Source organism: Hemiscyllium ocellatum, chromosome 21, assembly GCF_020745735.1.
Source record: "Hemiscyllium ocellatum isolate sHemOce1 chromosome 21, sHemOce1.pat.X.cur, whole genome shotgun sequence".
Classification (NCBI taxonomy): Eukaryota; Metazoa; Chordata; class Chondrichthyes; order Orectolobiformes; family Hemiscylliidae; genus Hemiscyllium; species Hemiscyllium ocellatum.
Genome location: NC_083421.1, coordinates 9,242,404 through 9,270,218, shown reverse-complemented (window position 1 = coordinate 9,270,218; position 27,815 = coordinate 9,242,404).

The window sequence follows — 27,815 nt, the reverse complement described above, 5'->3', positions numbered from 1 at the left end:
TACGTTGTAAGGAGCCTTGGGAAATTTCTGCAGAGCAGTGTGTAGATGGCAAGAATTGCTGCTACTTAGTTTCAGTAGATGGAGGGGTAAAGCTGAACTCACCCAGGGAAATGGGGGGTGGGGGGGGGGGTTGGTGATATTTCATTACACCCATATTCAACATGTGTCTTATCGATGGAGGGACAGGCTTTTGGAGTGAGTGAAGTGAGTTATTTCTGCAGGATTCCTTGCCCCTGACATATTCTTGTGGCCAATTAATTTATGTACGTCAATGTGTGGCGCTGGGAAAGCATAACAGGTCAGGCCGCATCTGAGGTAGAGGAGAGTCGATGTTTCAGCATAAGCCCTTCACAGGCGGATATGTCTTAGGAAGAAAGGTCGAGGGAGTGAGGGTTTTTTTTTAATTGAAGCGAAGAAAGATGAGCGGTGACTTGATAGAGGTGTACATGATGTTGAGAGACTTAGACAGAGTGGATAGCCAGAGCCTTTTCCCATGGCAGAAATGGCTATCACCAAGGGGCTTGACTTTAAGTTGACTGGAGGAAGGTTTAGAAGAGATGTCAGAGGTAGGTTCTTTATTCAGAGAATATTCAGGAACGCACCGCCAGCAGTGGTTGTAGAGTCAGATACATTAGGGATAGTTAAGAAGACTCTTGGAACGGCACATGGAAGTTATTACATTGAAGGTTATGGAGGATAGTCTGATCTTAGAGTAGGATAAAAAGGCCAGCAGAACATGGAGGGATGAAGGTCTCTAATGTGCTGTACTGTTTTATGTGCCAACTTTCACTCAGTTTGTGGATTCTCATCAGTTGGTGAATGTTTGAGGGAGTGAGGTGTACCGGGAGTGAGGTGTGTGAAGTCAGGAAGCTGTGGAGGGGCGTTAAGACCAAGACTTCCAGTTATGGTGTGCATTGTTATATTCACCTGAGTGTCAGCACAATATGTGTGGTTACCTCGACCAGAAAATATCCACCAAGTTCAGTTGTTAAAGTGATTCTTGGCTTGCTGTTTGCTCCTGGTTTCTTCAGATACATTCTGCTGGGTGGCCTATGGATTAGTATCTGACCATCCACAGACATGTACAATTTTATTTTATACTGGTAAACATGAAGGTTAATTTATTGGATATAGTTTCAGAGGGTTCACTGTGAGACAGAAGATGCTGCAGAAGATTGTCAATTGTGAACGTTTTCACCCAATATCTGGTCCATAGGGCAGATGTTATGGAGTCTGGGGGACATGCCAGATGAATCACCATAAGTAATTTGTGTGGTGTGATTCTGACACTCCATGTCCATACATCAGCTCCCTGGGCCAGGCTGTTAATGAGGACGAATTTGTAACATCTGGTTCCTGGTCAGTCACTGGTATCTAATTTGGAAAGCATTTGCACCTACACTGAGAGTAGTGATAACCTGTTGGCTAGTTTCCTCCTGTCCAAATTGCATTCCCAATGGATCTCTGTGAGGGAATGTTTGAATGACTTCCCTGACCCAGGTTGGAAACTGTCTGGTCAGCTTCAGGAGCAGGCCAGTGTCTCACTCAGTGCCACAGGCAGCTGTAAGGTCCAGTAGCACTGTACCCGAATTCAGGCCTTTTGAAATCCTCTTTTAATCTCGGTCATGATGCAAAGTGATGGTTTTACTGACCTGAGCAAAAATCAGGAGTTTGCCATGTTTGTGAATTGGGCAATAATCAGATATGAGCTAAAATTATTCAACTGAACAATAACTGCACCATCTCTGAAAACAATTACATTGATTCTACAATGATAGAATTAAATTTTAAAAGCAAACAACTTTTATGATTCAAGATTTAAAAATGCACATTTTGCTTAGTATCGAAAAAGAACATGTTGTCTGACTATTTTGCTGATCACAATTACACATTGAATCTCAGTATTCAAATACATACATTGTCGCTCTATCATTTGCAAACTGATTGCATATGTGAAAATGATTGAATAATCAAATCTTCTTATTATTCTTACACATTTAAATATAATCAATTGATTTAATCTCACTGAAATGTGTGAGCTTCAGCTATTTGCCAACAATTCTATTAGTTTTAAAATAACAATGGAAAAGGATAGACCAGAACTTAAAGTTGAAGTTCTAACTTGGAGAAAGGCCCATTTTGACGTTATTAGGCAAGAACTTTCAAAGCTGATGGCGGCAGATGTTCGCGGGGAAAGGGATGGCTGGAAAATGGAAAGCGTACAGAAATGAGATAACGAGAGTCCAGAGACAGTATATTCTTGTTAGGGTGAAAGGAAAGGCTGGTAGTTATAGAGAGTGCTGAATGACTAAAGAAATTGAGGGTCTAGTTAAGAAAACGAAGGAAGCATATGTCAGTTACAGGTAGGATAGATCGATTGAATCCTTAGAAAAGTATAAAGGAAGTTGGAGTATACTAAAAAGGGAAATTAGGAAGGCAAAAAGGCGACATGAGATATCTTTGACAAATAGAGTTACGGTGAAGCAAAAGGATTTTACAAATATATCGAGGACAAAAGGTTAAATAGAGAGAGAATAGAGCCCTCAAAGATCAGCAATGTGCCTTTGTGTGGAGCCGCAGGAGATGGGGGTGATACTAAACGAATATTTTGTATCAGTGTTTACTCAGGAGAAAGATGTGGGAGATGTCGAAATACAGAGAAATAGATGGTGACATCTTGAAAAATGTCCTTATTACAGAGGGAGAAGTGCAGATGTCTTGAAATGCATAAAAGTGGATAAATTCCCAGGACCTGATCGATCAGATTTACCCGACAACTCTGTGGGAAGCTAGCGAAGTGACTGGTGAGCCTCTTACTGAGATACTTGTAACATTGATAGTCACAGGCGATGTGCCAGAAGACTGGAGGTTGGCGAAAGTGGTGCCACTGTTTAAGAAAGGTGGTAGGAACCAGCCAAGTAACTATAGACCAGTGAGCCTGACATCAGTGGTGGGCAAGTTGTTGGAGGGAATCCTGAGGGACAGAATGTACATGTATTTGGAAAGGCAAGGACTGATCAGGGAGAGTCAAAATGGCTTTGTGCATGGGAAATCATGTCTCACAAACCTGATTGAGTTTTTTGCAGAAGTAACAAAGTGGATTGATGAGGGCAGAGCAGTGGATGTGATCTATATGGACTTCAGTAAGGCATTCGATAAGGTTCCCCATGGGAGACTGGTTAGCAAGGTTAGATCTCATGGAGTACAGGGAGAACTAGTCATTTGGATACAGAACAGGCTAAAAGTAGCAGACAGAGGGTGGTGGTGGAGAGTTGTTTTTTAGATTGGTGGCATGTGACCAGTGCACTGTCACAAGGATCGATGGTGGGTCCACTACTTTTAGTCATTCATATAAATGATTTGCACGTGAGTATAAGAGGTATTGTCAGTAAATGTGCTGATGACACCCAAATTGAAGGTGTAGTGGACAGCGAAGAAGGTTACTTCAGATTACAACGGGATTTTGATCAGGTGGGCCAATGGGCTGAGGAGTGTTAGATAGAGTTTAATTTAGTTAAACGCGAGATGCTGCATTTTGGGAAAGCAAATCTTAGCAGGAGCTATATTCTTAATTGTGAGGTCCAAGGGAGTGTTGCTGAACAAAGAGAACTTGGAGTGCAGGTTCCTTGTTCCTTGAAAGTCGAGTCACAAACAGATAAGACAGCGAAGAAGGCATTTGGTATGGTTTCCTTAATTGATAATAGCATTGAGTACAGTGGTTGGAAGGTCGTGTTGCGGCTGTACAGGAAGTTGGTTAGGCCACTTTTGGAATATTGTGTGCAATTCTGGTCTCCTTCCTATCGGTAGGATGTTGTGAAACTTGAAAGGGTTCTGATAAGATTTACAAGGATGTTGACAAGGTTGGAGTGTTTGAGCTATAGGTGGAGGGTGAATAGGTTAGGGATATTTTCCCTGGAACGTCGGCTGCTGAGGGGGTGACCGAACAGAGGTTTATAAAATCATGAGGGGAATAAATGGGGAAATAGATAAGATATTTTCCCTGGTGTGGGGGAGTCCAGAACGAGAGGGCATAGGTTTAGGTTGGGAAGGAAAAATATAAAAGTAACATAAGGGGCAACTTTTTCACACACAGGTTGGTACGATTATGGAATGAACTGCAAGAGGAAGTGGTGAAGGTTGGTACAATTGCAACATTTAGATGGCGTCTGGATGGGTATATAAATAGAAAGTGTTTAGAGGGATATGGGCTGAGTGCTGGCAGGTGGGACTAGATTGAGTTGGGATAGCTGGTCGGCATGGACAAGTTGGATGGAAGGGTCTGTTTTCATGCGGTACATCCCTATGACTCTGTGACTCTAATTTAGCAATGACAATAATTTGACATGCACTGTCAAATAAAAAAATTGTTTTATATTATAAAATTGTAGCATACAATTATTTGAAAACTTGTAATTTTTAGAATGAATGATAAAGAACAAAGAACATTCCAACACAGGAACAGACCCTTCGGACCTCCAAGCCTGCGCTGATCCAGATCCCTATTTTCTAAACCTGCCACCTATTTTCTAAGGGCCTGTATCCCTCTGCTCCTGCCCATTCATGGATCTGGCAGATCCATCTTAGATGACCCTATCGTTCCTGCCCCTACCACCTCCGCTGGCAACATATTCCAGGCTGCCACCACCCTATGTGTAAAGAACTTCCCACATATATCCCTCAGACCCTAAATGTTTCCCCTCTCAGTTTGGAACTCAATCACTAGGGGTCATGAGTTCAAAATCTGGCAGGAAAACTTGGTATCCACCCTGTCTCTATCTCTCTTGACTTTGTAGACCTCAATTAGGTCCCCCTCAACCTTTGTCTTTATAATTAAAATAATCCTAATCTACCCAACCTCTTTCCATAACCAGCACCCTCCATCCTAGGCAACCTCCTGGTGAACCTACTCTGCACTCTGTTCAAAGCATGCACATCCTTTTGTTAATGTGGTGATCAGAACTATATACAGTATTCCAAATGCGGCCAAACCAAAGTCGCATGTAACTGTAACATGACCTGCCAGCGCTTGTACTCAACACCTGATCCAATGAAGGAAAGCTGGCCATATGCCGCCTTGAAAACTTTACTCACGTGTGTTGGCATCTTCAGGAAACAATGGACCCGAACACCCAGATCTCGCTGTAAGCCAATTTTCCCCAGGACTTTTCTGTTTACTGTATAGTTCACGCTTGAACTGGATCTTTCAAAATGCATGACCTCTCAGTTGCACAGATTGAACTCCGTCTGCCATTTCTGTGCCCATCTCCCCAATCTATCTATATTCTGCTGTATTCTCTGACAGACCCCTACATTATCTGCTACTCCCAACAGTCTTGGTGTCATCTGCAACCTTGCTGATCAGGCGACCGATACCTTCTTCCAAATCATTGATATATATCACAAACAACAGTGGTACCAGCACAGATTGCTGTTGCACAACACTGGTCATAGGTCACCATTTTGAGAAATCCCCTTAAGCTACTACTTTCCGTCTCATGTTGCCCAGCCATTTCTCTATCCATCTAGATAGAACACCCTGAAACCCATGCTACTTCACCTACTTCATCAGCCTACTGTGCAGACCCTAACAAACCACCCTACTCAAGTCCCTCAGTATCTTCTCCAGCAGCTTCCCTACCACTGATGTCAAGCTCGCTCATCTATAATTACCTGGATTAACTCCGCTACCCTTCTTAAACAAGGGGACAACATTAGCAATTCTCCAGTCCTCCAGGACCTCACCAATATTCAAGGATCCTGCAAAGATATATGTTAAAAATCCCAATTATTTCCTCTCTCAATTCCCTGAGTAACATGTGGTAGACCCCACCCAGACCTAGGGGCTTGTCTACATTAATACCTTTTAGAATATCCAAAACCTCCTCCGTCTTTATGTCGACTTGACCCAGAGTCCTCAAAGACTATCCTTAACCTGAAAATCCATCATGTCCCTCTCCTTGGTGAATATAGATGCAAAGTACTCGTTAAGAATCACACCCATTTTCTCTGACTCCATGCATAACTTTCTTCCTTTTTCCTTGTGTGGGTCAAACATTCATATTGTTACCCTTTTGCTCCTTATAGGTGAAAACAAAGTTTATGGTATTTCCCTCAACCCTGTTTGCTAAAGAAATCTCATGACCACTTTTAGCCCTCTTAAATCGTCGATATTTACTGTGAAATGTGGTTAGTGAAAAGAAAATAAACACTTGTTCGTGCGAGTGGGAACTCAGACCTTTTCAAAGTGTTTTGCGCCAAAACATATTTGAAATCTGTCTCAGTGCAAATAAAAGCAAGAGAAGAAACCTCTTGGGAAGAGGAATTTTCAGCCACTGTCCCCCAAAGTACTTCTGAGGTAGAAAAGAGTGAGGGTTTGTAACAAGGGCACAACAGTAACTATGGGTGGTTTGAACATGCAAATTGACTCGGTTAATCATTTCGACAAAGATATCTTCGAATAAAGATTCATGGACGGTATGAGAGACTATTTCTGAGAGCAGGATGTCATGGAACCAACCAGAGAATAGGCTAATTTAGATTTGATATTATGTAACAGGGAAGGATTGGTGGATGAGCTTTGCCTTGGAAAGAGTAACCACAACATGCTGGAGTTTCACGTTCAGATTGAAAGAGTGAAGACTGAGTCATAAAAGAGAGTGTTAGGGTTAGGCAATAATAATTATACTGGCCTAAAGAAGTATTTGACCTGTGTGGACTGGGGGGAGAAAAGAACAGTCAAAGACGGGACAGCTGAACAAATTTGGCAAATAATTAGGGAGATACTAAAGACCGAAGAGGAATTGCATAACGGGGAAAAGTCATTCATATCTTGATAAGGAAGTCAAAGATAACATGAAATCAAATCATACTGCACAAGTTAGTCACACTGTGGAGGATTGGGCTAGCCAGTGGCCTCGTGGTGTTATAACTGTATTCTTATATGATAAACCCAGATAATTTTCTGGTGTTCTGGGTTCAACCCTGCCACAGCAAATGGCGGAGTGTGACTTCAGATCTGGAATTAAGGGACGGATGGTGGTTATGAATCGATTGGCAAGAAAAACTCACCTGGTTCACTAATGTCCTTTAGGGAAGGAAACTGCCATTCTACCATAGATTCGCCACTCTCAGACAGAAGGCATTGCTCCTTATCTCCGTTATAAAAGATCTTCTCTTGACTCTCAGGCTATGTCCTTGGGTCCTTTCTCTCCTAAAAGTTGAAGCACCTTCCCAACATCCACTCTGACCAGGCAACCAGTATTCTGTATGCTTCAATTAGATCCCCCTTCATCCTTATAAACTCCAGCGAGTATAGACCTAGAGACCTCATATGTTAAGCTTTTCATTCCTAGGACCATTTTTGTGAATCTCCTCTGAACACACTCCAGGGACGGTACAACCTTCCTTAGTTATGGGCACAAAACGGTACACAATACTCCAATGTGGTCTGACCAGAGTCTTATCGAGCCTCAGAAATCCAACCCTGCTTTAATATTCAAGTCCTCTCAAAATAAATGCCATCACTGTATTTGCCTTTCTGACCGGGCGGACCACCTGAAAGAATAATCTTACGATGGGCAATAATAGATTAACCATGGAGTTACAAAAATGAACAATGATTAATACATACTGGGAAATGGATCCCACCTTTGACTAAAGTCTCTATGGTAATCCACATGCTGCAGAATCTAGACAGGCTGCAGTTACACACAGATGGTTTGCCAACAAGCCTGACAGCTCCAGACCCTGTAATACTCACCTGAAGTTGGACCTGAATGTGACATTGCCCTTCAAGGGAATATTGCCCTTGAGCCAAACAATGGTTGAGTCTGATTGATCAGGGTAAATGAACCTGATCATTCCATTGACAGATCCTCCTTACCTTCCCAAAAGTGAAGACTTCGAAGGATAAAATCACCACAAAACCCCACACAGTGCAGTAACTCGAGAATAACCACGGAAAGAGAACACACCTCCAAGACCATCAGAAGAACAAGAAGACATCACCAAGTCGAGCCCGGTCAACTTCTAGTGGGGTGGTTTGTGATCATCCAAAGTTAAGTTCAAGCATAGGATCATTTGTAGCGTTTATCATTGTATTATAATACATTTTATTGTTATAATATTAAATGTGTTCAATAATCAAATATTGTTTGAAAGAGTTAACTCAGTTCTTTTGCTGAATATAAGATTTCAAACACACTGTGTGCCAGATACAACACCTTCCTAATTGCTGACTCAACCTGCAAGTTTATCTAAAGACAATCCTGGTCTGGAACTCGCAACTCTCTTTGCACTTCAGGCTTCTGATTTTTCTCTCCACTTATGAAGGAGTCCATGCCTGTCTTGTTCCTACAAATGTGCATCACCTCGCACTTTCCCAAGTTGTACTCCATCTACCACTTCTTTGCCAACTCTTTTAATCGTTATTCAGTTTCTCATCTATTATTTGTTCCACAGGACTCTCTCTCCAGCGTCATTTTCCAGTGCCCAAATATCCACTTCTGCTTCTCTTTTGCCCTTTATATATCGAAAGAAACTCTTACAGTTGACCTTTATATCGCTGGATAGCTTAACCTCATATTTAATCTTGTCCGTCCTTATTTCTTATTTTGTTGCCATCTGTTCTTCTCTGAAAGGTTCCAAATCTTCTGGTTTCCCACTGCCTTTTGCTATGTTATCTGCTTTCTATTTTTCTTTTACCCTAGCCATTACCGTCCCAGTCATCCATGGTTGCCTCATCCTTGCTGTACAATGCATCTTTTACCTCGGGATAAATCTCTGCTGTGACTCCTAAATTGCTCCAAGAAACTCCCGCCATTATTGTTCCACTGTCATTCCTGCTCGGCTCCTCTGCCCGTCAATTCTACCCGGCTCCTCCCTTGTGTCTTTGAAGGTGCCTTTATTCAGCTGGAATATTAAGTCCGATTCTACTTTCTCCCTCTCAAATTGAAGAGTATGTTCAATCATATTATGATTACTGCCTCCGAAGGTTCCTGCACCTTAAGCTTCCTTATCAAGTCTACTTCACTGCACAGCTCTAAATCTAGTATTGCCAGTTCCCTCATTGCCTTCGCCATAAGCTGCTCCAAAAAGCCATCTCGTAGACATTCCACAAATTCTTTTCCTTGCAAACCACTACAACTGATTTTCCCAGTCCATCTGCCTATTGAAATCCCTGCAGTCACTGTAACTTTGCCTTTCCTACATATTGTTTCTATCTCCTCGTCTATCATGTGCCCCAGCTTCTGATTACGATTTGTAGACCTGTATATAACTCCAACTACGGGTTTTCAATTTTACGGTTCCTCAATTCTACCCACACACATTCCCCACCATCTGACTCTATTTTAAGTAATTGAACTGATTGATGCGACTGCAAAACACTTTAGCATTGTCTCAAATTTATAGTTTAGACATGGTGTAATAATATTTCATTGTCAATTACTTTGCAATATGGCCACAGTGAATTTCTTTGGCCAAATATTCTGTCTGTATTACGGAAGAATCCAAACTTGAAACTGTTCGAGAAGGAAGATATGAAGATATGAGTCTATAGGAGATTAAGGTGGGTCAAGTGAACAGTCAAATACTGGTGTATGGAACATAGTAGAAAAAATCCATCAGCGCTAAAAGATATTGGTGAGTTGAATGGAAGCGTAGTGTATTATTTCAGTAGAGAGATTGGCTTTAGACATGGAGGAAACAGGCACCTGGATTACAAAATAAAAAATTTACGTGCACATCAAATTTTTAGGGAGCTGAAACAAATGTTGAAACTTTCTGAAACAGAATACATTTAAAAGTAGGGTCGATTTTCTACAGATTTACAATGTAGCGGTGTAAACACATCGAGAGAGCGATGGCCTCAGTGATATGAAATATATGAAATGCTGTCCAGAGAAGATACACGCAGTTGACTCTTGTGAGGAGCATTTATTGCAAGAGGAAATCTTGAAATGACTGGCTCTGGATCAGCTTGGCTTTAGGTGAACAACATGTGATCTTGTTTAACCTCAGAATATTCCAAGTAGTCTTTTCAAGTTGAATTCTAAAACAATATTTCAGCTTCTGTGAGAGATTACCATGAGTGGACGGCCTATAAAACTGAAAAATGACTCTTTTAAGAAGATGGCGATTTGGTGTCATCCTCTCAGAGTGTTGTGTCTTTGTACAATTATCTTCCCAGATAGCATTGGGGAATAAGACATTAAATATTCTTCAAACAGAGGCAGGCAGATTTTTGACTAAGAGTGACGCACCAACATTGTCAGGGCAAAGAAGGAATGTGTGATTGAGGCACAATCAGATCATCCACGATCTTATCACATGATGGAGCTGTTTTGATTCCTTACTCTTGATGCTAGCTTCTACATTTCTTTTGTCTTTAGATACCGAAAAAAATATGACAGGGTTCTCATGAGCATGACGACTTTTCCTTTCAGATTATTGTACACAGCTTTCCATATGTGACTTTTAAACAGCACTGGAAAAGCACTCAGGAAAGGTTCATGATGTTGTCAAGAGGTCAGGAGCATAGGACAAAGGGAGAGTCTCGCTTGAAACTGCTTTAGAAATCAGATTGGGTCGAATGGTTAACTTTAATACTTCAGATTCCTGTCAGTTGTTCTTGTGAGGTGCGTTTCATTAACAAGGCCAGCATTCTGTTCCATGTGTCCAGCAGTACTGTTACATGAATGTTACCAACACTTCAACAGAACAAACCTGAATGTTGTCCAGGTCTTGCTGCACATGGAGACAGACTGGTTCAGGAGCTGAAGGCGTCTTGTTTTCTGAATATTGCATGATTTTCTGTAACCATCCCACACCCCACCCCCAACACACACACACACACACACACACACACACACACACACACACACACACACACACACACACACACACACACACACACACACACACACACACACACACACTTTGTAATCTAATGCTGTGGACAAGACATTTGTGAAACAGCTGAAGCTATTTGTGCTGAGGAAGCGTCCTTGAGGATCTTTTGCAGACATGACCAGGACTGCATGGATTTATGTACACAAAGCACAATCATTGTGCTTTATGCTTTAAATCACTCTAACCAGGGGCGTTTACAACTCATTGCCATTAAGTGCAATCCTGCTCAGGCTCCTTGAGACCGACCTCAGTTAAACGCTGCCTTGATGTCAGGGCCAGACACTCTTCCCTGGGCCCTTGTGTTCACATTTTTTGCTCATATCAACAGGTCGCGGTGTGAGGGCATGGAGTGCTTTATAACCAGTCAGAGAGTTGATGGCTGTGAAGAATTGGACATGAAAGAGGATATTAGACCTTATGATATTATTGTGGGGCAAGACAGGCTTGCGGGTGTGGGGTGGTGGGGGTTGTCGGTGTGTGTGGATGGTGTGGATGAATGACATACTCCTGTTTGTGATGTTCTCACGTTCTGCTATTTGAAAGTAGAGGCTATTATTTTCCTTGAAACTCTGTTATTGAATATTGCCTGATTTTCTGGACCATCTATGGGTGAGGAATGGGGCTGTACTCACAGTGAAACTGGGTCTACAATTTGACCAATAAATGAAGCACAAATTGCAGAAAGGGGAAGCTTGGATCGTGGGCTTGGAAGGTGGGCTTGGATCGGCGCAACATCGAGGGCCAAAGGGCCTATTCTGCACTGTATTTTTCTATGTTCTATGTTTGAAAAATGACCCCAAGATCCCTCTGTCACTCCATACTGCCAAGAATTCTGCCTTTAGCCCTGTATTCTTTAAGCAAATGCAATCTTCCAAATAAATTGCTTCACACTTTTTAAGGCTTTTTAAGGTTCTATGTTCTCAGTGCGGAGTGATGAGGAGCCTCTTTCACACCCCAACCTGGGTTTTCTAATTACACTTTCCAAACTAGCCCAAACTGTGTTTGACAGTTTTGAGGGGCTGAATGGTCTCCTCTGTGTCTGTGCACCAGGTGATAGGAGTAAGCAGCCTCTAAATGCTCCTGCCTAGCAGGTTTGATGGGCTGAATGGAACACAGAATCATGGAACTGAGGAGCAGGAGTGGGTCATTAGAAACTTTGAGCATTCTCTACCAGGGATGAAGATTGTGGCTGATCAGGTTGTGGTCTCAGCTCCACTTTCCTCTCTGTGTGCCATTATCGATGACGCACTTCTCTGTCCAATATTTACCTAACTCAACATTCAATAAATGTAAACAAATAGACATCTCAAACATTTGGGGAAGAGAACTTCCACTTGAAATGCCTGTTTAGAATTTATGCACATCCCTCGTATAGTCAGATAGCATGCAAATATCTAAGTGCTGACCAGACTTCCCATTATGATCGAGTCTGATTTGACAGCATTTTGCTCATATTCCTCTAAACCTCCTTATTCAGATACCCATCAAGATGCCAGACTCCACCACTTCCTCGACAGATAATTCCATATGAACACCTCCCTCTGTATGAAAACATTGTGTCTAAGTTCCATCTAAAATATTTCCCGTCGTACCTTAAAACAGGCCTCCACTCTGAAAAGCAATCCTCTACCAACCTCTGTCTCCTCCCTTCAATCTAATTTTGTATTCAATTGGCTTGGGTGCGCTGGTTCCCATGTGACCGAACCTTACTAACTTGCCTAATATGCAGAATCTTGTTGAACAATTTGTCCTAGTCTGTATGGAAACCACCTACAACACTGGCTTCATTAATCTGCTCTGTCACCTCTTTAACGAACTCAGTCAAATTAGTGCGAGACGATTTTTCATGCAAAAAGCCATGGTGACTATCACCAATCAATCCTTGCCTTTGAAAATGCATGCAGTTGGCTATCCCTCAGAATCCCCTCCAACAACTCACCAACCACTGATGTCAGGCTCACTGCTCCAGAGTTCCTTGGGTTGTTGTGTAACGGTTTTCTTTTCTACAGCCTCTCCTCCATTGGTCACAGCAAATTATCGGTGCAACCAGGCTAAGGATATGGTCAATGATCTAGGTCTCATACTGGGTCAGGGTCAGCCTCGGAAGAGGTCAGGTTGATTTCCTTCATTTGTTAAAATAACAAATTCATGATAAAGCAAAGTTCCTCAAACTATGATGGAAAGGTGAATGTCAAACAGAATAGAAATTACAAAAATGTACATTAATATTTCCATTTCTAAAAATACTGAGGAGCACAAACATACACAGACACACACACATATACACACACACACACACACACACACACACACAGACACAGCCATACTGAAATACATGCATAGACATGCACACACAGACACACTCAAACACGCACATAGACATGTACACACAGACACACTCAAACACACAAAAACACAGACACATAAGCACGGATACATACACACAGAACATGCACATACAATATACGCACAAACACAGACAAATGCATGTACCATACACTGTAAAACATTAGAACAGAAAAAAGGCAATTTAGCCCATCCAGTCTACTGAGCGATTGATTATGGCTGTCATGTTTTTCAAGCCCATTCTTCTGCCTTTTCACAACAAGCTTTGATCCCATCTTTAAGCATAACTTATCTCGTTATATCCTATAGTCGTTAATGTGTCTATGTGTGTGTATATATGCCCGTGTGTGTCTCTCTTTGTGTGTCCGTATGTGCCTGTGGGCATGTGTTGTCTCTGTGTGTCTGTGCGTGTGCATGTGGCTGTGTGACTTTGTGTGTGTGTGCATCTTTGTATGTGTGTCTGTGCGCGTATGTGTGTCTCTGTGCATGTGTCTGAGTGTGTGTCTGTCTACCTGTGTGTGTCTCTATGTGTGTGTCTGTGTGTGTGTGCAATGTACGTGTGTGTGTGTTTGCCTAATAGCAGGAGACAGCATTATTGAGGATGGTTGTTTCTCAGACTGGAGGCCTGCTGCTATGGACTAGGTCAGCTCAGTCAAAACATTCTTAAGTCGGCAGCGGAGACCATAACTTTGCAATTTGTTTCAGTAAGTGCACAGTGAAAATTACCCAGAGTAACCTAGCTATGTTGACTATCAGGTTTTGAAAATAGACAAAAAGCTAATTTACAAAATTACACAATGAAACACAAAGAACAGAATAAAGAACCCCTACAGAAGTAGACTTAATTAGGTGTTCTGAATGTACACAACAGTCCCAATAAGCAACACCTCCCCCCCCCTTAAAAACTGTAAAAAATGGAACATATGCTTACTGGTTGAAGTTAGAAGGGCAGAAGGAGGAGAGAGAGAGAGAGAGCCTGACCACACAGCTGAACTCCAAACTGGTACTGAACAGCTCACCGAGAGAGCTGACCACTCCCCTTTCATTATACCTTTAATCACAAAACCGTTTAATCCCTGGACCAAACCAGTCAGCTTGGAGGTGGGAGCTACTTACGACCCCTCTTTAAAAAAATCAAGGTCACAGTATCTTTGAGAAAAGGGACCAGCTTTGTGACACTGCACAGTGGTGTTCCACAGGGACTTGTGCTCAATCCATTTTTGTTTGTCATTTATACAAATGATTCAGATGAGAATTATGGAAGGCGTGGTTAGAAAGATCGTGGATGAAACCAAGATTGGCTATATAGTGGACAGTGAAGATGACACAGGGACCTTGATGAAATGGCTTAACGAATCTTAGAGTAGTACAGCGCAGAAGCAAACACTTTTGACCAACCCGTCCATGCAACCTGATTTCCTAAACTAATCGTGCCCTATTTGGATCGGAGCAATGGCTCAGTGCTTAGCACTGCTGCCTCATACTACAAGGTGACTGACTGTGTGGAGTCTGCACATTCTCCCAGTGTCTGCGTTGGTTTCCTCCCACAGTCAAAAGATATGCAGATTGGGTGAATTGGCTACGCTAAGTTGCACATAGTGATAGTAGCATTAGTCAGGGGTAAATGTGGGTAGATGGTTCTGGGTGAGTAACTCTTCAGAGCGTTGGTGTGGACTTGTTGGGCAAAAGGGCCTGTTTCTACACTGTAGGGAATCAGATCTATTTACAAGCAATTTGCCCATATCCTTCTAAATCCTTCCTATTAATATACCCATCTGGGTGCTGTTTAAATGTTGTAATTATACCAACCTCCACCACTTCCTCCGGCAGTACATCATACACACACTCCAATTTCTGAGTGAAAAAGTTGCCCTTGAGCTCCCTTTAAAATCTTTCCCCTCTCACATTAAATCTATGCCTTCTAATTTTGGACTTCCAAACGTGGGGAAAAGATTTTGACTACTCACCCTATCCATGCCCTACATGAATTTATAAACTTCTAGAAGGTCCAAATGTGACTCCAACCCAGGGCCTGTGCATTCAGTCATCCGGGACTTAAATTCTGAAATCAATACTGAAACCTCGTCCATCTCGATCAAATCACAATTCTAAACTCATTTTAGTCAACGTGTTCAAACATATTATAAAACATCTCTAGTAGGATTTGAAGCTAAAGCTTTGCAGCCAGAGTTAGGGACCCTACCACCACTCTACAACAGTCCCTTAACTTCCCACATTATTCTCCTGTGTGTTTGTTCATCAGCCTGTTCTGACATGCTGTGACACGCCTCTACACCTGAATCCAGACTGTCTGGTCTCGAGCCAGGGACACGTTCAGACAAGTTCAGGAATTGAAATAGAATCCAGGGCTCTGCATCAGAGGTAGGGACACTACCGACTACACAAATCCTAAACCAGGCCCAAAGTTTTAATTTTAAGTGACAGCTTTCAGTTCGTATGGATTCATCAAAATCTGGTTCACTTTAATGAATAACACAGTTAGACTAATAAGGTTGTTTAAAAAATGCAAGGTACTTGCCTCAATTGTAGGATGTCGAGTTTATGTGCTCTGCCTTCGAGATAAACTATGAACATCTTTAAATACTTGACTATTATTTCCTGATTAAATGGCTATTGTCTGTAGTCTGCAATATAAGGGAAAGAAATCCTGCAGGCACACACTGCACTATGAAGGATCTCGAATAGATATCAATACTGACCATCAGAGACAAAGAGAGCGCATACTTTCTGACCTCAAACACCGATCACTGTTTCCCACCTCTAATGTGTGACTGTTCACTTCCTAAAACCATTAAATGATACAAGACAGCTGATTACTTTCCATCCTTTCTTCCCCAGTACTATCACTCACTGGGCTGAAGAATGGCAGATGGAGTTTAATGTTGATAAATGCAAGGTAGTGTACTTTTCATATACAATGAAAAGTTGAGCCAATGGTAGTGTTGTAGAACAGAACGACCTAGGGTTTCAGCCATAATTCTTTGAGGTTTGCATCATGTGTAGACAGGGTGGTTATGAAGGTGTTTCGCTTGCTGGCCTTCATAATAGAGACATAGAGTCATAGAGAGGGACTGCGTGGAAACAGACCCTCTGGTCCAACTCGTCCATGTCAACCAGATATCTTAACCTAATCTCGTTAAATTTTCCAACGCGTTACCCATATCCCTCTGACGCCCTCCTATTCATATTCTCATCCGCACGCCTTTAAAATACGATAATTTAATTTGACCAGCCTCCATTACTTCCTCTGGCAACTCATTCCATACGCGCATCACCCTCAGTGCAAAAAGAATTGCCCCTGAGATTCCTTTTAAATCTTTCCCCTCTCACCCTAAACCGATGTCGTCTAGTTTTGGACTCGCCCAACTCAGGGAAAATACATTCCCTATTGACCATATGCATGCCTCTCATGATTTTATGAACGGCTGTAATTCACCCCTCAGCCTCCAATGATTAAGAGAAAACAGCCCCAGCCTATTTAGGCTCTCCCTAAAGCTCAAATCCTCCAGCCCTGGCAGCATCCTTGTAAATATTTCTGAACCCTTCCAAGTTTCACAACATCTTTCCTATACGAATGAGACCAGAATTGCACACAATAATCCAAAAAGTGGCCTAACCAATGTCCTTTACAGCCACAACATGATCTCCCAAATCTTGTACTCAGTACAATAAAGGAAAGCATGCCAAACACCTTCAATATCCTATCTACCTGCGACTCGACTTTCAAGGAACTATGAACCTGTACTCCAAGGTCTCTTTGTTCAGCAACATTCCCCGGGACTTTACCATGAAGTGTATGTGTCCTGCTCTGATTTGCTTTTCCAAAATGCAGCACCTCTCATTCATCTAAATATATCTCCATCTGCCACTCCTCAATCCATTGGCCCATCTGATCAAGATCCCATTTTTCTCTGAGAAAACCTTCATCATTGTCCACTACACCTCCACTTTTGGTGTCACCTGCAAATTTACTAACTATATCTCCTATGTTCATATCCAAACCATTTATATACGTGACAAATAGCAATGGACAGTCCTTTGAGCACAGGAGTTGGGACGGTATGCTCAGGTTGCATAGGACATTCGCGAGGCATGTCCTGGAGGACTGTGTACAGTTCTGGTCGCCCTGTTATATAAAGGATATTATCAAGATCGGGAGAGTTCAGATGATATTTATCAGGATGTTGCTGGGAATGGAGTGTTTGAGTTATACAGACAGGTTTGATAGACTCGGACATTATCGACTTGAGCATAGGAGGCTGAGAGGTAACCTTATAGAGGTTTATAATATCATGAGGGGTATCGATAATGTTGAATGGTAGGTGTCTTTTCCCTCGAGTAGGGGATTGTTTTAAGATAAGAGGAGCACGTTTCTAAAAAGACATAGCGTCATAGAGCTGTATAGCATGGAAATAGACCCTTTGGTCCAACGCGTCCATGCAGACCAGATAGCCAAAATTAATCTCCTCCCATTTTCCAGCATTTTCCCCATTTCCATCTGAAACCTTCCCATCATCTGCCCATCGAGATGCCTTTTAAATGTTGTAACTGTGCCAGCCTCCACACCTTCCTCTGGTACTCGTTGCACACAACGGCCCTTTACATGAGGATTTTGCCCACTGGATCCCTTTTATGTCGTTCCCATCCCACCTTAAATATTTGCCATCTAGTTTTCGACTGCATTACCCTTGGGAAAAGGCCTTGGCTATTCACTCTAACCACTGCACCCATGATTTTAATAACCTCTAACGTCAGCCCTCATCCTCTGATGCTCCAGGGAAAACAGCCTCAGCCTATTCAGCCTCTCCCTGTAGCTCAAAACCTGCAATCCTGGCAACATCCTTTTAAACCCTTTCTGAACCCTTTCAAGTTTCACAATATCCTTCTGACAGCAGGGAAATCAGAATTGCATACAGTATTCGAAAAGTGGTCTAACCAATGTACTGTACATACGTAATCCAGTCTCATAACTCATATACAAAATGCACTGACCAATAACATACCAAATATTTTCTTCACTATTATATCTACCTGCAAATCCACTTTCAAGGAACTATAAACTTGTACGCTGAGGTCACTGTTCAGCAACACTCCCCATTACTTTACCATTAAGTAAATTAAATCCTGACCTCATTTGCCTTTCCCATATGCAGCATCTCACATTTATCTAAGTTAAACGCTGTCTGCCACTCCTCGGTCCATTGGCCAATCTGATCAAGATCCTGCCGTAATCTAAGGTAACCTTATTTGTTGGCTATTATACCTCCAATTTTGGTGTCATCTGCAAACTTACGAAATATACCTCCTATGTTCATATCCAAATCATGTATATACATGATGAAAAGTAACAGAACCAGCACCGATCCTTGTGGCACTCCACTGGTCACAGGCATCCAGTCTGAAAAACAACTCTCCACCACAACCCGCTGTCCTCGACTTTTAAGCCAGTTCTGTATCCAACTGGTTAATTCCTCCTGTATTCCATGTGACCGAATCTTGCTAACCAGTCTCCCATACAGAACCTTGTCGAATGCCTAACTGAAGTCTATATAGATCACATCCAGCGTTCAGCCTTCATCAATCCTCTCCGTTACTTCTCAACAAAAAAACAATCAAGTTATGAGACATGATTTTCCAGGCACAACCCAATTTGCCTATCCTGATAAAGCATTTTTGCCCAAAATGTCTATTTTCCTGCTCCCCAGATGCTGCCTGACCTGCTGTGCTTTTCCAGCACCACTCTAATCTCGACTCTCATCTCCAGCATTTACAGTCCACACATTTGCCTATACCTAATGTGTCTTTCCAAATGCATATAAATCCTCTACCTCATGATTCCCTCTAACAACGTGCCGACCACTGATATCAGGCTCACCAACCTATAGTTCCCTAGCTCTTCCTTTCCGTTTTGTTTAATAGCACAACTTTAGTCAAACTCATGAATTCCAGCTTTTCACCTGTAGGTGTTCATGATAAAAAAAAATCTCAGCAAGGGGCCCTGCAATCACTTCCACAGCTTCCTATAGAATTATTGGGTCCACCTGATCAGGACCCATGAGATTTTTTTTTACACAGCATGTGGTTCATGTAGGGAGTGAACTTCCTGAGGAAGTGATGGATTGTGGGTAACGTTACTTCATTTAAAATGCATTTGATTAAGTACAGGAATAAGCGAATGTTTGGACAAATCTGGACCAAGCGCAGGCAGATGAGACTGGTTTAGTTTGGAATTATTGCCAGCATGGACTGTATGGGCCAATAGGTCTGTTTGCAAATATCCTGTTTAACTCGATGAGTCTATGTGTGTTTGCATGTTCAGGTATGTATCTGCATGTTTCTGTTTGTGGTTGTCTATTCCCATGTGTCTACATATATCGCTATGTACCACTGTGTGCATGTCTATCTCTCTGTGCTTGTTACATGTGTTCCTGCATTAGTGTGTGGATCTCTGTCTCGGCATCTCTGTGCAATGGGAACTCTTCTTGTTTTTGGGGTGAATCACTGAAATGGGGTCAAAACCACTCTCCCTTCCTCTCCCTTTCCCTCTTTTCTTTAAAGTGATCCAATCCCACACTCTGCTAGCCTGGTTTAGATCTTTCCAATTCTTTCTCACATATAAGGTTACTTGTAAGAGTAAGACATTAAAAATTGCAAGTTACAGGAAGTGCATTAAAATTAATCTCATCGCCTTGCAATGTGGCTCACTCGGATTTGCTTGGATATGATTGCAATGGAAATCTGCTTTAATGAGTACACTGTGTGTTGGAAATACTACCCAGTGACAAACCGTTTCTGTGTGTGTGTGTGCTGTGTGTGTGTGTGTGTGTGTGTGTGTGTGTGTGTGTGTGTGTGTGTGTGTGTGTGTGTGTGTGTGTTTTTGGTGCAATCAGAATTTAGATTGGATTGTGCTGTGAACTACTGCCCTCTCTCTCCCTCCCAAACTGAATTCCTGATGGTTTGTACACTTTACCACAACGATTACAGTGGAGTGGGAGGTGGGTGGTGGGAGATGGGAGATGGGAGGAGGGGGTTGGGGTTGGGATTGCAACAGTGATTGACAACAACAGAAAGCCCAGCAGCTCTGGAAGCATCTTTGGACAGAAATGAAAATTGACGTTTTGGATCGAGTGACCTTTACTCAGAACTCGTGTCAGGGGACATTACATCACTTTAAGCACCACAGAGACTGCCAGACCTGCCACACACAGATACACACACGAATACACACACATAGAGGCACTCACTATTCATTGACACTAACACAGACATGGAGAGTGTCGATATTTCTCTCACTCCACGGTGTCCTTGTCAATATTCAATCGTTCTATCTGGTGTGTGTCAGTATTTCTGTGGAGTATGATTGTAGGACAATTTTAGTCTTTCCAGATATCAAAACTGGAAGAATTGTAAAGTTTTTTTGAGGACGGCGTGGAACTCCAACAGGAAAGTTATATTTTGGTGTCGGGTTCAGGTGTGTGGCAGATGCAGATCAAAGCAGAACAGTATGAGGTGATGCTCTTTGGTAGGAAGGACATTGAAAGGTAACATTAAACAGGCTGCACTGTTATAAAGGAGGTGCAAAAGCAAAGGGTGCTGGATATATGAGCACAGATTATCAAAGACATCAGGACAAGTGGGGGTAGCGTTAAATTTCACAAATTAGTGTCAGTATCTGAGCTGTTTACAGGAGGAAGGAGTCTCCGTGCTAGCTTCCTGGGAGGTGGTGGTGACGATGTGATGTGAGCCCACCATCATGCCCACAGAAACCGTGGGGATTCCATTTGTACCAGCTCAACACAAAAGGGAGATGGCATCAGGGCCACGGCTTCTAAGTTGTGCCGGGGGGAAACGGAGCTGCCAGTGGGTTAAAGTGAGAATTTCCCTTCACTGAACATTGCTCCTTACTCGGTTGATGGGTTGTGGATGTTTCAGAATTTCCACACGAGACATCCCAGTCCTCTCCGGTTCATGCCATGGTCCTCCTCACATGGCGGAGGGAGGGGGGAGGGAATGGATATCGGACACTCCATCACCTGGCGAGGCCCATTGTGTCCTATTCCAGGCTGTTTCTCCTGGAATGGGAGAAGGGGAGGGAGGGAGGGTAGGAGTGGGTGGCGCTGTTGTTAGTGCTGGTGTAGGTGGGGGGAGAAATGGTGACGTGTCTGGAGGGAGTCAGTCTATAGTGTTGTATCTATGCAGTGTTATTAGTGTCGGGGGAGGAATAATGGAGAGGAGATGAGAGAGAGAGAGAGAGAGAGAGAGGCGGGGAAGGTGCTGCATGCAGCAGTGAGAGTGGCGAAGCATGAGCCTTGTTCTGGTTCACTGCTGCAACAGATATACAGTGAGTGTGAGGGAGCAGAGAGAATAGGGTGACCCTTATCCTGACAGAGCGGGGAAGGTTATTGATGTTTGTCCTGTGTTGCTGGACATTTCTTCAGACCGCAGATACCGCACTGAGCTGGGTGTGGAGCTCAGGCCATGCTCGGTGGGTTTGGTGGTGTGGCCCCCACTGGGAAGAGAATGGTCCCGCTCTGTACTAGCCCATCCCCCAGGATCTCCGTGCCCCTGTCGATGAACCGTGATATAATTGCCCCTTAATTGCCATGCTCAGGGTAAACTGTGCAGGGCAGCTCCAAACTGTGAAAGCTCAACCGTGTGACCATTGGCCTTTTAAAGGTGGCACCAGTGCCAGGGGTCACGGAATATCCAGGGGTATCTGAGCGATCGTGAGTACCTCCAGACATGATGGGTGGGAGAATCTGGCTGGCATTGAATGAGAGGGAAACCATGGGGTAGGGGTTAATGAGAAAAGTTTGATAAGATAGCATCAGGAAACTAGCTCGGCTTTGTGCAGTCGATCCCTCTGTCACACTCAGTGAAAATGGCTAGGAGATGAATTTTTGTCAGATTCAATCCAACGAGTCGAATACACTGCTGACCCCACTCATGATAACAAAGCTGAATTTGCTTATCCAGTACTCTCTATCACAGAGAATGAGCTAAACATGAACTACGCTTGGGAAATAAGCCAGGTAAGGTGACTGAGGTATCAGTTGGGAAGCACGTTCGGACAAATAATCATAATTCGAATAGTTTTAAAATAGAATGGAAAAGAATGAACCGGGTCTAAAAGATTATGTTCAAAATTGGAGGAAGGTCAATTTTGATGATATCAGCAAGAACTTCCAAACTGGATTGGGACAGATATTCACAAATCAGGGGCCAACAGAGAAGAGGAAAGCCTTCAAAAATGAGATGTCAAGAGCCCAGAGACAGTATGTCCCTGTTAGGTTGAAGTGTAAGGCTGCTAAGTGTAAGGAATGCTGGAGGACTGGAGAAATTGAGGGTCTGGTCACAGATAAGAGGGAAACATATGTCAGGTAGAGAGAGTAGGAATCAAGGATTTTTTTCAGGATTCATTCACGGGATGAGGGTATCGCTGGTTGCGCCTGCATTTATTGCCGATCACTAATTGCCTAGAGGGCAGTTAAGAGTCAAACACATTGTTGTCAGTCTGGAGTCACATGTAACCAAGGACAGGTGAGGATGACAGTTTACTTACTTCAAGCACATCAGTTGAGTTTTTCCAAAAATCAAAAATGTATTTATCATCATCATTAGCCTCTTAATTCCATATTTAAAGTCAATGTCCAGTGAGTCTAAAGCCAGTCGGAGTATACTTAAGCGGGAAATAAGGAGGCCATGATGAGGACATGGGATAATCTTGGCAAATAGGGTTAAGGAGAATCCAAATGTACTCTACCCATACATTAAGGAGAAAAGAATAACTCCGAAGAGTTTTGGGCCACTTTAAGATTAGCAAAACTGCCAATGTGCGAAACCACAGGAGATGGAGGCGACACTGAACAAGCATTTTGACTGTGCAGAAGGATATGCAAATAACAGTGGTATCGTGAAAAGTGTCTGCATGACAGAGGAGGAGATGCTAGACTTCGTAAAGCCTGTAAAAGTGGGAAAATCCCCAGGACCGGATCAGGTGTACCCTAGAACTCTTTGGGAGCGAGAGAAGTGATTGCTGGGCCCCTTGCTGAGATATTCGCATTGTCAATTGTCACAGGTGAGGGACCGGAAAATATGAGATTTGCTAACTTGGTGCAATTACTAAAACCATTTAAGAAGGATGGTAAGGAAAAACTGTCAGTGGAGGGCAAATTGTTGGTGAGGATTATGAGGCACAAGGTTTGCATGTATTTTGAATGGTAAGGACTGATAAGGGATAGGCAACATGGCTTGAAGCTTGGGGAATCGTCTCTCACTAAACTGACTGAGTTTTTTTTTGAAGAATTGACGAAGAGGATTCATTGAGGCTGAGATGTGCACCTTGTCAATATGGACTTCGGTCAGACATTTGACAATTTTCCACATGGCAGACTGGTTAACAAGTTTAGTTCACATGGAATACAGGGAGAACTAGCCATATGGATACAAAATTGGCTCGAAGTTAGGAGACAGAGGGTGGTGGTGAAAGGATGCTTTTCCAACGGAGATCTGTGACCAAGGTGTTCTACAAAGATCAGTGCTGGATCTACTACATTTCACGATTTATATAAATCACTTGGATGCGAATTTAGCAGCTATAGTTGGTAAGTTTGCAGATAACATCAAAATTGATGGTTTAGTGGATAGCAAAGAAGGTTTTCTTCAGAGTAAAATGGGACCTTGATCAGATGGGCTGATGGGCTGAGGCGTGGCAAATGGTGTTTAATCTAGGTAAATGTGAGGTGATGCATTTTGGAAATGCAAATCAGGAAAGGACATATGCACTTAATGGTAAGGTCCTGAGGGGTGTTCCTGATCAAAGAGACCTTGGAATCCAGGTTCATTGTTCATTGAAAGTAGAATCGCAGGTAGTTAGGATAGTGGAGAAGGTATTTCGTATGCTTACCTTTACTGACCAGTGCTTTGACTGTATGAGTTGAGAGGTCATGTTGCTGCTGTACAGCACCTAGTTTGGCCACATTTGCAGTACTGCATTCAATTCTCATTTCCCTCCTATCGGAAAGATATTGTGAATCTTGAAGGGAGTCAGAAAAGATTTACAAGGATTTTGCCAGGATTTGAGCTATAGGGAGAGGGTGAGTAGGTTGGGGTGATTTATCCTGGAGCGTGAGAGGCATGTATAGGATGAATCGCCAAGGTCTTTTCCCCAAAACTAGAGGGCATGGATTTCCAGTGAGAGGGGTAAGATTTACAAATGACCTAAGGAGCAACTTTTTCCAACAGAGGTGGTGCATGTGTGGAATTAGCTGCCAGTGGAGGTGGTGGAGGCTGTTACACTTACAACATTTAAATTACATCTGAATGGGTACATGAAGAGGAAGGGTTTACATTGATATGGGCCAAATGTTGAGCAAATAGGACTTGTTTAATTTGGGATATCTGATCGGCATTGACAAGTTAGACTCAAGGGTCTGTTTCCGTGCTGCATATCTCCATGACTCTATGATTCTCTCTGACCTCACTCTAATATCCCATTAATTATTCATTCCCGGAAATACCAGTTAATGTTGTGAGATGCTATCGTAATGTCTTCACTTCAGCATCCTGAAACCTGTGAACACATCCTCCCATAACACTGGATCAGAGTCTCTCTCCCTCTGTCTATTTCCCAAATCCCTCCCATTAAGTGCTATTTAAACTGTTGGTATTTAAACCCTGACATCCAATTTTAATTGTCCAGTTTTAATTTGAATAACTGTCCCATATCTTCCTCTTGCCTTGAATGTTGCTCACCCGAGAGCATCAGCTTCCAACATTAAGAAGCTTAGAAACAATGTTCAAAATACATAACTTCCATTTTCTTTGACTTCCCAGTATCCTGCCCTGTGCTCCATGTTGGATAGTGGGGTTTCAGCAGTTTTCAGGCACATCTTTGTAACTTGCTGTGTGCGTATCCATTGAAGGCCTGTGTCAATCACTCGCTGCTGATCGTGTGCTCAGTAACATGAGGAATCCCCTCAATTGTTACTGATTCTGACCAGGCTTCCTATTTGTATTTAAGTGTCATTTGACTTAATTCTAGTTTTGGTACATTTGTGGAAATGTTGTGGATGGTTTCCTGGAGGCTGTGCTTTAATCTGCTGCCCTGGGGCATTCAGGAAGACCAGACGCTTTGCTGACCCACTCTGGATGGGTCATAGAGGCTGCGATTAGGGCACCTGGGTCTGCAACATGAACAACGAATGGAGCAGAGGCTGCAGAGAGGGGAATGAGGAAATCACAATCAGATCAGCCGTGGTCTAAAAGAATGTTGGAGCAGGATTGAATGGCTCGCTCATGTAACTTATTCGGATATTTCTGTCAGTAACAAGACAATTCCCCTTCTCTCCCAGTGACCCATACTGATGGGGCGTGAGTCAACTCCTTGTATTCCTGCGTAACAGGATCCTGGGGCCTCACTCGCCCCCTGATTTCCCCCGTCCCAGTCTCGAGCAGTTGAGTGACTATCTACTGTTCCTGTGTCCCAGTCGCGGGCAGTTAAACGACTGCCTCCTGTTCCTATGTCCCAGTCGAGAGCTGTTGAGTGACTACCTCCTGTTCCTGTGTCCCAGTCTCGAGCAGTTGAGTGACTGCCTCCTGCTCCTGTGTCCCAGTATCGAGCAGTTGAATGACTCCCTCCTGTTCCTGTGTCCCAGTCTCGAGCAGTTGAATGACTGTCTCCTGTTTCTGTGTTGTTCGTGAAGAAGGGCTCATGCCCGAAACGTTGACTATCCTGCTCCTTGGATGCTGCCTGACCTGCTGCACTTTTCCAGCAGCACATTTTCAGTCATGTTTCTGTGTCCTCATCTCGAGCAGTTGAGTGACAGCCTCCTGTTCCTGTGTCCCAGTATCGAGCAGTTGAATGACTCCCTCATGTTCCTGAGTCCAAATCTCGAGCAGTAGAATGACTGCTTCCTGTTCCTGTTTCCCAGTCTCGAGCAGTTGAATGACTCCTCCTGTTCCTGTGTCCCAGTATCGAGCAGTTGAATGACTCCCTCCTGTTTGTGTGTCCCAATCTCGAGCAGTTGAGTGACTGCCTTCTGTTTCCTGTGTCCCAGTCTCGAGTAGTTGAATGACTCCCTCATGTTCCTGAGTCCAAATCTCGAGCAGTAGAATGACTGCCTCCTGTTCCTGTTTCCAGTCTCGAGCAGTTGAATGACTTCCTCCTGTTCCTGTGTTCCAGTATCGAGCAGTTGAATGACTCCCTCCTGTTCCTGTGTCTCAATTTCGAGCAGTAGAATGACTGCCTCCTGTTCCTGTGTCCCAGTCTTGAGCAGTTGAGTGACTCTCTCCTGTTCCTGTGTCCCAGTCTTGAGCAGTTGAGTGACTGCCTCCTATCCCTCTGTCCCAGTCTCGAGCAGTTGAGTGACTGCCTCCTGTTCCTGTGTCCCAGCCTCGAACAGTTGAGTGACTGCCTTCTGCTCCTGTGTCCCAATCTCGAGCAGTTGAGTGACTGCCTCCTGTTTTTCCATGTTTCTGAGCAGCAGCGTCAATGTTCTGAAGAATGCCTCAAGGTTATGCAAGGACCTGATATCATTGCATTTCAATATGGAAGCAGCATTACAGAAAAGTATCTAGAAACCTCCTCACCAGACATGTTTTGCAGCTGCTATGTTATTTTATCCCTGTCCCCTAAAGAAACAGGGCAAAACATATACAATCCAGCAGTGCTCCGGCAATTCTCTCACATACAGGGAAGAAAGATTAAAAAGATTGAAAGACTTATAATCGATCTCTCGGCAAACCTTATCCATTGCATTCAAACTGAGTAGATTCTCTCTTTCATTGTGATATGTAACATGATGTATGAAATTGGTTAACTGAATGTGTTTGTTTGGTGATTGTGATTCATGTCAGTCTCCGTGAATTATAATTATCCCAGTGGAGGGTGTCCATCTTTTAATGATAAATGAGCTCTGTTCAATATGTTATCCCATGGTACGAATGGGAGCAACACGGACAGCACTAACAGGGATCAGCAGCTCCAGAGAGAAGGGGAGGAGAGATCAGAATCTGAGAACATTAAACTGGAATGTTCCAACAATGGATCAAAATCTGAAAACAATAAACTGGAATGTTCCAACAATGGACAGGAGTTTATCCGGTTGTGTTTCAATTCTTTCTACATATTATTGGTGGCCATTATCACCGAGGATCAAATATGCACTTTACATTATTCTATATTTTTATTATCCTATCCTGGCTATTGTTGGTGTCCCTGGTAAGTTTCACTTTCCATTTATTATTTGTATTAACAATGTGCGACTACATTACTCTTCTTTTTCAATTACTCTACTCTGTAAACATTCACTCTCCAAACCACCAGGAACAACAACAGTGAACTTCTTTCAATCTTTCTCTCCTTCTTTAGTTCTGACCCTGCACCTTGTGGGGTGAACTACTCTGTTTCAGCTATGAACCAGGATTCATTGTATCACTGCCCTTGCTATTTAAATATTGAAAGGTTGGAGGACACTATCTTCTGTTCTGGATACAAATTCCATTTCCTTCCTCTGACTCCATCTCACTCCTGGTCA